Raw genomic sequence first — 12,790 nt, 5'->3', positions numbered from 1 at the left:
ATTAATTGTTTATCTAGACATAGGATAGGTTGTGTGAAAATATTACTGATGTTTAACGTTAAAAATGGACCAAAAGATTAATGCTAAACAACATTTGACATGTTTGAACGGACGTAAATAGATTATTTACTAGGTTTTTTTAGCTTTTCGGCGTGATTTTACACTCCCCCCACCACGTTTTGTGGGAGCATAATGAACGCTAAGTACTTGGTGTTATTTGGACATAAATTATGAACTTTGTCAAAAGAAACCACATTTGTTCCGGACCTGGGATGCCTGCCTTCTGATGGAGATAATCAAAGGTAAGGGGATATTTACAATGTTATTATCGATTTTAGATGATGCTAACTGTATAGCATAGCCTGTTGTTCTTAGCATAGCACCCCGTTTATTGCAAAATGTGATTTCCCAGTAAAGTTATTTTGAGATCTGGCCATTCGGTAGCAATTACGAGATGATAATATATTATTCTTTGAATGACAATATTATAATTTACCAATGTTTTCGAATAGTAATTTTGTTATGTTCACCGGAAGCATTTCAGAGAAGAAAAAAATCTGAATTTCACGCTACTGTAAAATGCTGTTTTTGGATATAAATATGAACTTGATGGAACAAAAAATGCATGTATTGTATAACATAATGTCCTAGGAGTGTCATCTGATGGAGATTGACAAAAGTTAGTGCATAATTCTAGCTGGTTTCTGCTTTTGGTGACGCCTGACCTTGAATTGAAAATGGATGTTTGTACTTTTGTGGCTATGTACTGTCCTAACATAATCTAACTTTATGCTTTTGCCGTAAAGCCTCTTTGAAAATCGAACAATGTGGTTAGATTAAGGAGATGTTTATCATTTAAATTGTGTAAAATAGTTGATTGTTTGAGAAATTGAAATTATTCGATTTTTGATGTTTTGAATTTCCAGCCTTGTTAGCAATCCCGACTCGGGGTTCATTGCTAACCTGTAGCCCCAACAGGTTTAAGTTGCATTCATTTAATCAATTTAACATAGATATTTGTCACACTAGCCTTCGCTTTGGCACCCCCTCCTGTCCAGCTCAGGCGTTCGGCATCGCCGGCCTTCTAGCTGCTGCCGAACCTGCTGCTGGCAAACGCCCTTCACTCATCAACCCCGTCATCATTACACAAACCTGGTCCAATCCCCACTCTATCACTGTATATATATTCTCCCTCTGTCATTTGTCTTTGGTCATTGAAAAGGTTGCTTATTTTCCTGAGAGGAATCTCTCCTACTATTTCCTGAGTACTTTATAATTTTGCACTTTGGGTTTTTGTCACGCTTTTATATATATATATATATATATATATATATATATATATATACTGCTCAAAAAAATAAAGGGAACACTTAAACAACACATCCTAGATCTGAATGAATGAAATAATCTTATTAAATACTTTTTTCTTTACATAGTTGAATGTGCTGACAACAAAATCACACAAAAAAAATCAATGGAAATCCAATTTATCAACCCATGGAGGTCTGGATTTGGAGTCACACTCAAAATTAAAGTGGAAAACCACACTACAGGCTGATCCAACTTTGATCTAATGTCCTTAAAACAAGTCAAAATGAGGCTCAGTAGTGTGTGTGGCCTCCACGTGCCTGTATGACCTCCCTACAACGCCTGGGCATGCTCCTGATGAGGTGGCGGATGGTCTCCTGAGGGATCTCCTCCCAGACCTGGACTAAAGCATCCGCCAACTCCTGGACAGTCTGTGGTGCAACGTGGCGTTGGTGGATGGAGCGAGACATGATGTCCCAGATGTGCTCAATTGGATTCAGGTCTGGGGAACGGGCGGGCCAGTCCATAGCATCAATGCCTTCCTCTTGCAGGAACTGCTGACACACTCCAGCCACATGACGTCTAGCATTGTCTTGCATTAGGAGGAACCCAGGGCCAACCGCACCAGCATATCGTCTCACAAGGGGTCTGAGGATCTCATCTCGGTACCTAATGGCAGTCAGGCTACCTCTGGTGAGCACATGGAGGGCTGTGCGGCCCCCCAAAGAAATGCCACCCCACACCATGACTGACCCACCGCCAAACCGGTCATGCTGGAGGATGTTGCAGGCAGCAGAACGTTCTCCACGGCGTCTCCAGACTCTGTCACGTCTGTCACATGCTCAGTGTGAACCTGCTTTCATCTGTGAAGAGCACAGGGCGCCAGTGGCGAATTTGCCAATCTTGGTGTTCTCTGGCAAATGCCAAACGTCCTGCATGGTGTTGGGCTGTAAGCACAACCCCCACCTGTGGACGTCGGTCCCTCATACCACCCTCATGGAGTCTGTTTCTGACCGTTTGAGCAGACACATGCACATTTGTGGCCTGCTGGAGGTCATTTTGTAGGGCTCTGGCAGTGCTTCTCCTGCTCCTCCTTGCACAAAGGCGGAGGTAGCGGTCTTGCTGCTGGGTTGTTGCCCTCCTACGGCCTCCTCCACGTCTCCTGATGTACTGGCCTGTCTCCTGGTAGCGCCTCCATGCTCTGGACACTACGCTGACAGACACAGCAAACCTTCTTGCCACAGCTCGCATTGATGTGCCATCCTGGATGAGCTGCACTACCTGAGCCACTTGTGTGGGTTGTAGACTCCGTCTCATGCTACCACTAGAGTGAAAGCACCGCCAGCATTCAAAAGTGACCAAAACATCAGCCAGGAAGCATAGGAACTGAGAAGTGGTCTGTGGGCCCCACCTGCAGAACCACTCCTTTATTGGGGGTGTCTTGCTAATTGCCTATAATTTCCACCTGTTGTCTATTCCATTTGCACAACAGCATGTGAAATGTATTTTCAGTCAGTGTTGCTTCCTATGTGGACAGTTTGATTTCACAGAAGTGTGATTGACTTGGAGTTACATTGTGTTGTTTAAGTGTTCCCTTTATTTTTTTGAGCAGTGTATATATATATAGTGGTTTAACTCAGTAGTTCTAAACCTGCGACTACCTCCTGCCTACTCCTTTCTACACCTGTGACAGAATGACCGACCCAAGAGAACAGGAAGTAGCAGGACATCCCGACCTCGCTGCTATAGGAGCGAAGGACCTTGGGACTGCTATGGACAAGGTGAACCGTACGCCAGCTGCAGGCTACACCACCTTCCCAGCTCCCCGCGGTCATTCCAGCCACCCCACCACCATCTACATAACCTGGTCCGATCAGCAATGTCCACCTGCTCCTCCCGGAGCAGTTTGTCGGCACCCCAGCTCACAGTAGGGGGTTTCTCCTGCAGTGTGACCTCCACCTTACAGAGGGCCGAGAGGGAGGTCCGCGTCACCTGAGGTCCAGGACAGCGTCTCAGTACCCTCTGGTTTTCCGGACGGTGGCTGCGTCCACTTGCTGGAACGACCAGGCCCTGTTGACAGTTTTCCGCAGCGGGCTACAGGCGGATGTCCAGACCGAGCTGGCCTGACCAAGCTGGCCTCATCGCCATGGCCAACCACCTAGATAATCTCTTCTGTGTCCGTCGTCGCCCATCCCGGGGGTTCCGGTCTCTCCCAGGAACCTCCAGCGAGACTGAGCCCATGGAGGTGGGCACGACGCACCTTCCCCCCGTTGAACGTCCACGCCGCCGTCAACAGGGTCTCTGCTCCTACTGCGGGGAGTCGGACCACCCCTGGAACACATGTCCCAGAAGGAGAACCAGACGAGGAAGTGAAAGGCCGAGGAGCGCCCCTGCACCTTCCCAGGTAGGCGTGGATGTGCTTTGCTCCTCTCTGTCCACCCAGCCTGTCCTCCTTCCTGTCACCTTCTCGGACTATCCTGCCCCCCCCCCACTGAGTCCTGCCCTAGTGGACTCAGGTTCTGCAGGCAATTTCCTAGACCTCATCTTCAAATAATATTTTTGCAGGAATCTCCTTGCGAATGATTTTGCCGAAGATTGTATCTCCTACGGCCTGGGCAACCTGAGCTTTTGCTATCTCACTCCAGTCTTCTGAGCTTTATTGTAATTTTAGAAATTTTTAGTAATAACTATTCTAGCTCTGTTTTATTAAGCATGTATAGTTCTTGACATCATCAACTTTGGAAATGTTTAAACATTTCTGTACTCCCCCAGGTTTTGATACCAGCTGATGCAAATAGTGCACAGAGATGAGGGCTTTTATTTGTTATAAATATTTTGTGTCCCCTTTTATGCTTATATGATGTAGGCAATGTGACACTTAAGTACGGCAGAATCTACATTCCAAGATGAGTATTTTGTGTGTGTGTGCTTGTCTCCATCGGTCCCTCTTTTTCTTGTGTGTGTGTGCGCATCCGTGTGTCTGTCAGTCATAAAGAGGTTAAGATACAGTGAATCTGCAAATGTAGGGCCACAGTTGGACTTGAATTTTAGGATTTGTCCCTTTAAGTGGCCTTATCATTATGCATTCCTCTAGTCACTTTACAACCCCCTATCCCAGTCCATGCCCTAGACAACCGTCCCCTAGGAACAGGACTGGTGTTCCCATTTCCTTCACAGTTCCTCACAACCACTGTGAACGCATCACTTTCCTCATCTTAGACTCTCCTGCACACTCTGTAGTTTTAGGTTTCCCCTGGTTACAGTTGCATAACCCCAAGATATCGCGGACAGAGAGGAGGTTGTTGGGATGGTCGCAGGGTGTCAGGGGAGATGTCTCTCTGCCATCTCTGTGGAAAGTCCGGACCAGGCCACCCACATCCCTATCCAGGAGGAATACCGTGATCTACAGGTGGCTTTTTCAAAGACTCGTGCCACGTGCCTGCCCCTTCATTGCCCATGGGACTGCACTATCGACCTACTGCCTGGTTCTACCCTCCTGCGGGGGCACATCTACCCTCTCTCGCATGCAGAGACTGAAGCCATGGATGTCTACGTCCAGGAGGCGCTGGCCCAAGGATTCCTTCGTCCGTCCACCTCTCCGGCCTCCTCCAGCTTTCTTTTCGTGAAGAAGAAGGACAGAGGTCTCCACCCCTCAGTACTTTACCAAATTGGATTTATGCAGTGCCTACAACCTGGTACACATCAGACAGGGGGGATGAATGGAAGACCGCCTTCAGCACCAGGCACTACGAATACAGGGTAATGCCCTACGGCCTGACAAATGCACCCTTGGTGTTTCCAGCCTTCATTAACGAGGTGTTTAGAGACATGGTGGGTCGCTGTGTAGTGGTGTACATAGACAACATCTTGGTGTACTCCACTACATGCGAGCAACATGTCTCTCATGTCAGGTCTGTTTTGGAGAGGCTGATCGGGCATCACCTGTACGCCAAGGCGGAGAAGTGCCTTTTCTTCCAGCAGGCGGTCTCCTTCCTAGGCTATCGGATATCCACCGCGGGAGTTCAGATGGAAAAGCAGAGGGTCAGTGCAGTACGGTTGTGGCCTGTTCCATCTAACATAAAGGCGGTGCAGCGCTTGCTAGGTTTTTCCAACTATTTCAGGTGCTTCATTAGGGGTTTCAGTCACAGTGGTGGCCCCTCTCACCTTCCTCCTGAAGGGAGGTCCTAGACAGTTGTGCTGGACTGATGAGGCCAACGAAGCCTTCCTGTGTGCTCAAGGAATGTTTTACAAACGCACCTGTTCTGGCTCATCCTGACCCGTCTCTGTCCTTCATCGTGGAGGTGGACACCTCTGAGGTTGGAGTTGGGGCTGTTCTCTCCCAATGCACTGGATAACCGCCTAAACTCCATCGATGCACCCTTTTCTCACGGAAGCTGTCTCCTGCAGAGCGGAATTAAGCAGGAGGGTGCTCAACACCCATTCCTTGTTTGGACGGACCACCGGAACCTAGAGTATATTCGACCAGCGAAGAGACTGAACCCGCATCAGGCCAGGTGGGCCGTATTCTTTGCCAGGTTTGATTTTACCCTCTCCTACCGGCTGGGATCTCCTACCGGCCGGGAGTGTATGTAAACTTCTGAACCACTGGGAATGTGATGAAAGAAATAAAATCTGAAATAAATCATTCTCTCTACCATTATTCTGACCCACATACATACATACATACATACATACATACATACATACATACATACATACAGTTGAAGTCGGAAGTTTACATAAACCTTAGCCAAATACATTTAAACTCAGTTTTTCACAATTCCTGACACTTAATTCTAGTAAAAATTCTCTGTTTTAGGTCAGTTAGGATCACCACTTTATTTTAAGAATGTGAAATGTCAGAATAATAGTAGAGCGATTAATTTATTTCAGCTTTTATTTCTTTCATCACATTCCCAGTGGGTCAGAAGTTTACGTACACTCAATTAGTATTTGGTAACATTGCCTTTTAAATTGTTTAACTTGGGTCAAACGTTTCGGGTAGCCTTCAACAAGCTTCCCACAATAAGATGGGTGAATTTTGGCCCATTCCTCCTGACAGAGCTGGTGTAACTGAGTCAGGTTTGTAGGCCTCCTTGCTCGCAGATGCTTTTTCAGTTCTGCCCACAAATGTTCTATATGAATGAGGTCAGGGCTTTGTGATGGCCACTCCAATACCTTGCCTTTGTTGTCCTTAAGCCATTTTGACACAACTTTGGAAGTATGCTTGGGGTCATTGTCCATTTGGAAGACCCATTTGCGACCAAGCTTTAACTTCCTGACTGATGTCTTGAGATGCTGCTTCAATCATTTTCCTCCCTCATGATGCCATCTATTTTGTGAAGTGCACCAGTCCCTCCTTAGCAAAGCACCCCCACAACATGATGCTGCCACCCCCGTGCTTCATGGTTGGGATGGTGTTCTTGGACTTGCAAGCCTCCCCCTTTTTCCTCCAAACATAACGATGGTCGTTATGGCCAAACACTTCCATTTTTGTTTCATCAGACCAGAGGACATTTCTCCAAAAAGTACGATCTTTGTCCCCATGTGCAGTTGCAAACCGTAGTCTGGCTTTTTTATGGCGGTTTTGGAGCAGTGGCTTCTTCTTTGCTGAGCGGCCTTTCAGGTTATGTCAATATAGGACTCGTTTTACTGTGGATAAAGATACTTTTGTACCTGTTTCCTCCAGCATCTTCACAAGGTCCTTTGCTGTTGTTCTGGGATTGATTTGCACTTTTCGCACCAAAGTACATTCGTCTGTAGGAAACAGAACACGTCTTCTTCCTGAGCGGTATGGTCCCGTGGTGTTGATACTTGCGCACTATTGTTTTTACAGCAGAACGTGGTACCTTCAGGCGTTTGGAAATTGCTCCCAAGGATGAACCAGACTTGTGGCGTTCTACAAATCTTTTTCTGAGGCCTTGGCTGATTTCTTTTGATTTTCCCATGATGTCAAGCAAAGAGGCACTGAGTTTGAAGGTAGGTTTTGAAATACATCCACAGGTACACCTCCAATTGACTCAAATTAGGTCAGTTAGCCTATCAGAAGCTTCTAAAGCCATGACATCATTTTCTGGAATTTTCCAAGCTGTTTAAAGGCACAGTCAACTTAGTATATGTAAACTTCTGACCCACTGGAATTGTGATACAGTGAATTATAAGTGAAATAATCTGTCTGTAAACAATTGTTGGAAAAATTACTTGTGTCATGCACAAAGTAGATGTCCTAACCGACTTGCCAAAACTATAGTTTGTTAACAAGAAAGTTTTGGAGTGGTTGAAAAACGAGTTTTAATGACTCCAACCTAAGTGTATGTAAACTTCCGACTTCAACTGTATATATATATACATATAGTGCTTTAATAAACTCAGTAGTTATAATCCTGCAACTGCCTCCTGCCTACTCCTCTCTACACTTGTGACAATATTAAAACAAACAATTCAGCATAGTGGGAAATATGATGATGGTTTTGGTTCAAATTTGGTGCAAAACATAGATATTGAAACAAACAATTCATCATGCACTGCTTCTTGACACACCTCTCGCTTATCCCGGAAGCCAGCCACACCAATGTGTCGGAGGAAACACTGTACATATGGCGACTACATCAGCATGCACGCGCCCGGCCCGCCACAGGAGTCACTAGAGCGCGATGAGACAAGGACATCCCGGCTGGCCAAACCCTCCACTAACCCGGACAACACTGGGCCAATTGTACGCCGCCTCATGGGTCTCCCGACATAGCCTTAGACCGCTGTGCTACTTGGGAAGCCCAATTCTGGTTATTAACCCTTTGACGTGTTCGATCACTGGTCCCTGCAGCGTACCATAACAAATATGTGACCTGTTTCAGGAAACTAGGCGTATGTCGCGGGTCACTTCTTCACAGGAGAGCCATTTGAACGTAAACTTTTTATCAAAATGTTTTTTTTAGGCAGAAATGCCTTCTCGAACGTGAACTTTCATGTGTCTTAATGACAAACGTGTGTCATCTGTAAATACGAATAACATTTTTAAATTACGAGTCTAGTTGATTAAACCACAGAAAAAGTCAGCGACCTTCCCGCTAGCCATGATTGGGTGAGATAATGAGTGGGCTGGACATGACCTGGTCAGTAGGTGTAAGGTAATCCTGTCTAACGCGTTTATTTATTAATGTATTGCATATTAAAACTTAACAAAAGACTCCAGTATGCAAGTATCCATTTCAATACAACGTCACTGCAACAACTTTTTCAGAGCACTCTCGTCTGAGTGTGCCAGAGCGCAGAATAACTGATGAATTTACAAATGCTCAACACCAGTCGAATATGGCCGGTGTCAGTAAACGTTGGCAAAAAAAGGCATATTGTTGCCAGGAGCACAGTTACAGTCACCAATGTTCTGGATAATATGAAAAAAGCCTAACCAGCTCTGCTAGGGCGAGTAAAATGGTCTAAGTTTGGGTGGGGGCTAAAGCTTAAGATGATTCTTAGGGCATTGCACACGGTCAGTGTGAACCAGAGTGACTTGACACAACAATGGGCCAAGCAAGCTGTACACAAAACGGAAAGGACACAGGGCGTCTTATTTCATGAAAGGGCTTGCAGTTTGCAGTAAAGTATTCAACCATGTATATTGGTAAGAGTATAGCTACAGTTTCAGATATTATACATTTCTAATTTTGTCAGAAAGTTGTTTTCATTGCAAGTTAAATCTTACTGTTGGGTAGCTAGCTGACATTAGATGGCTGGCTCGCTAGCTAACATTACTACACACAGATCATAAACGTAATGTTATCTCAGAATGCCATTTCACCTTTCTAGTTATAGCCTAATATTAGCTAGCATTGAACCTATTTGCTTAACTTTAGCTAGCTATGACAATCGGTTTGTATTGGTAGTACTCTATGGATTACGATTATCGTTCATTGTTTAGCTAGCATATCTAAACAAAAGACTCCACTTTGCCAGATGATTACATGACCCATCAAGTTAGCAAGGTGTGTCTGAGGGTGATTACGGCTATCTATTGTACAATAATGCCAAACTATTTGTATCTGGAATTTGTCTTTCAGCATCAGTAGAACACGCCTGACTCTCCTCCACCAGTCTTACAAGGAGAATGGTCTAATGCCTCCCATCAAAAAGAGAGCTGGCCCAAGCAAGCACAGGTTACACCTGAAGCATGAGGATTTGCAGCGAGTGGTGAACTTCATCAACAACTACACAGAGGATAATGCAATAGTATTACCAGGACGCCAGCCAGGACACAAACACTTTGGTGGAAAGCTGCTGCCATCCCATATGACAAAAGCAGCAGTGTGGCGTCTCTACAAGGAATCAATGACAACACTTGGTATGTAAAGCATAAACAACATGTTTTGATTATTTAATTAACCTCAACATGATTGGCACTACTTTTTTTGATCTCACATTATTTCTGTATTTTCCAGAGGTGCGTGTAGTCGGGCTGTGTGTTATCATTTTAACTTCCAGTTTCCAAGATTATGTTTCTGTGCGCAGTGCTGCTGCTCTGCACATTTGTAGGTAAGTGAAATTTACCTGATAATGATGCATTCAAAAATGATATTACGTTTTATGTTACATTTTCTTTTCATTAACTTATCTTAATGTTATTTTGTTGTTTGCAGGTGCACTATCCTTCTGACCCCATGCAGCCAGGTCCCATCTACTTTTTAACTTCTCGCAACTGAAGTGGCCAAAACAAGGACAAGTTTGTGCTCTGGTATTGTGCCTGGTGGACCATGTACAAGCTCCACCACAGTCTGGACCTTCACTTCCTGATCACAGACGACACCAAGTTTTCACCTGACTGGTGATTTGGCTTCACCAAGAAGCACTTCAGAAAGACCAGAGTGAACACTGTCTGAGATTTCTGGTGTTGTGAAGGACAGCAGCGTGAGGGGTCAACATCCCACAGCTGGTTGGACTGGAGGATGGTACGCTGCTGTTGGAAAGCTATGGCTGGCAACAACACCTGACTCCGTACTTCAGGCCGCTGACAGTTCAAGCAGTACCAGCACTTCAGGTGAATATAATTTTCATTACATTGTATGAGGTTATTCTTATTATCTAAACTTGGGAGGTGAATTTATGTTGTGCAAAGTTGTAATGTCTTAATTTTTTTGGTTGTTATTTCAGGTTTTACAGCTTCGATGCTCTGGAGCCTGGTGTTGTTGTCACCAGGTTTCATCTGCTGCGCAACGCTGACATCCTTCCTCCCATAGATGGTCTGCCTGTACAAGCACCACCTGGACTGGACACAGCTAGACAAACGTATATTTTTTGAAGATCAGGGAGTTTTGCGACGAAGAGGCTATGGACGTCAAATGCCCTGTACCAAAGTCAAGGGCAGGACAGAAACAGGCTCTCCGAATATAGATTCCCTTGTTCATGCGTGGTTCAAATGACTCTCTCCTAACACACGTTGCTAATACGTTAATACATTGCTGCATTTTTTTTTTTATCCTGCTGCTCAGCCACATTACCCCTGATTGTACACATATAACTACCTCATCTATCACTGAAATTGTTATTGATATTGTTCTTGTACATACTGTGTATTATTTTATTTATATTGACACTATCTATTTCTGACATTGCTACTATGCAAGTAACCATTTGGCTGTATCTGTCACGTCCTGACCAGTATAGGGATTATTTGTTATTGTAGTTTGGTCAGGACGTGGCAGGGGGTGTTTGTTTTATGTGGTTCAGGGTTTGTTGGGATATGTATTTATGTAAGAGGGGTGTTTGTTTTATGTGTTCCGTGGTTTTTGGGTTCTTCTGCACTAAAATCTCTGACCCCCAAAAACCTCTCTGCTGCTGCAACTACCAATTCAATCTTCTGGGATTTCCTTTCCATCTGTGCGGTACAATCAATGACCATAGCAAAAAATGCCAAGAAGCCAACCTTACTAGCACAAACTGTTTGGGTCACTCTGTCCTGACCTACTACTCCTCTCAGGCGCCCTCACCCTTTGCCCACCATCCTCTACCATCCTTTCTTCACTTTCTGCACTGCTATCACTCTGGAAACTTCAACCTGTCTCACTCACACAGGACATTTCTGATCCGCAGCAACATAACCATCCCCACAATTGAAACTCCACTTTTTCACTGAAATTACAATCCTTTGTCTCATGCCCTCCTGCACACTTCTCACATCTAGGAATCTCCCTCCTACATAGTATTGCAACATGACCATAAACTTGGCACCTGAAACACCTTGGTGGGTTCAGAACAAAAGCTCTCACGGGATAACTTATATACAGTTGAAGTCGGAAGTTTACATACACCTTAGCCAAATAGATTTAAACTGAGTTTTTCACAATTCCTGACATTTACTCCTAGTAAAAATTCCCTCTCTTAGGTCAGTTAGGATCACCACTTTATTTTAAGAATGTGAAATGTCAAAATAATAGTAGAGAATTATTTATTTCAGATTTTATTTCTTTCATCACATTCCCAGTGCGTCAGAAGTTTACATGCACTCAATTAGTATTTGGTAGCATTGCCTTTAAATTGTTTAGCTTGGGTCAAACATTTCGGGTAGCCTTCCACAAGCTTCTCACAATTAGTTGGCTGAATTTTGGCCCATTCCTCCTGACAGAGCTGGTGTAACTGAGTCAGGTTGCAGGCCTCCTTGCTCACACATGCTTTTTCAGTTCTGCCCACACGTTTTCTATAGGATTGAGGACAGGGCTTTGTGATGGCCACTCCAATACCTTGACTTTGTTGTCCTTAACCTCACTAGGGCAGGGGGCACTATTTTCACCTCCGGATGAAAAGCGTGCCCAAAGTAAACTGCCTGCTACTCAGGCCCAGAAGCAAGGATATGCATACAATTAGTAGATTTGGATAGAAAACACTCCAAAGTTTCTAAAACTGTTAACCTCTCTAGGGGAGGTGGGACGAAATCGTCCCACACTATTCAACAGCCAATGACAAATCAGAGCGCCAAATTTAAAACCACAAAATGTCATAATTCAAAGTTCTCAAACATAGGACTATTTCACACCATTTTATAGATACACTTCTCCTGAATCGAACCACCTTGTCCGATTTCAAAAAGGCTTTACAGCGAAAGCAAAACATTAGATTATGTCAGGAGAGTACATAGCCACAAATAATCACACAGCCATTTTCAAAGCAAGCATATATGTCACAAAAACCCAAACCACAGCTAAATGCAGCACTAACCTTTGATGATCTTCATCAGATGACACTCCTAGGACATTATATTATACAATACATGCATGTTTTGTTCAATCAAGTTCATATTTATATCAAAAAAAACTGCTTTTTACATTAGCATGTGATGTTCAGAACTAGCATACCCACCGAAAACCTCCGGTGAATTTACTAAATTACTCACGATAAACGTTGACAAAATACATACAAATTATTTTAAGAATTATAGATACAGAACTCCTTTATGCAATCGCTATGTCTGATTTTAAAATAGCTTTTCGGCAAA

This window comes from Salmo salar, chromosome ssa09 (assembly GCF_905237065.1).
Source record: "Salmo salar chromosome ssa09, Ssal_v3.1, whole genome shotgun sequence".
Lineage (NCBI taxonomy): Eukaryota > Metazoa > Chordata > Actinopteri > Salmoniformes > Salmonidae > Salmo > Salmo salar.
The sequence above is the reverse complement of the archived record's forward strand: the minus strand, read 5'-3'. Positions refer to the sequence as shown.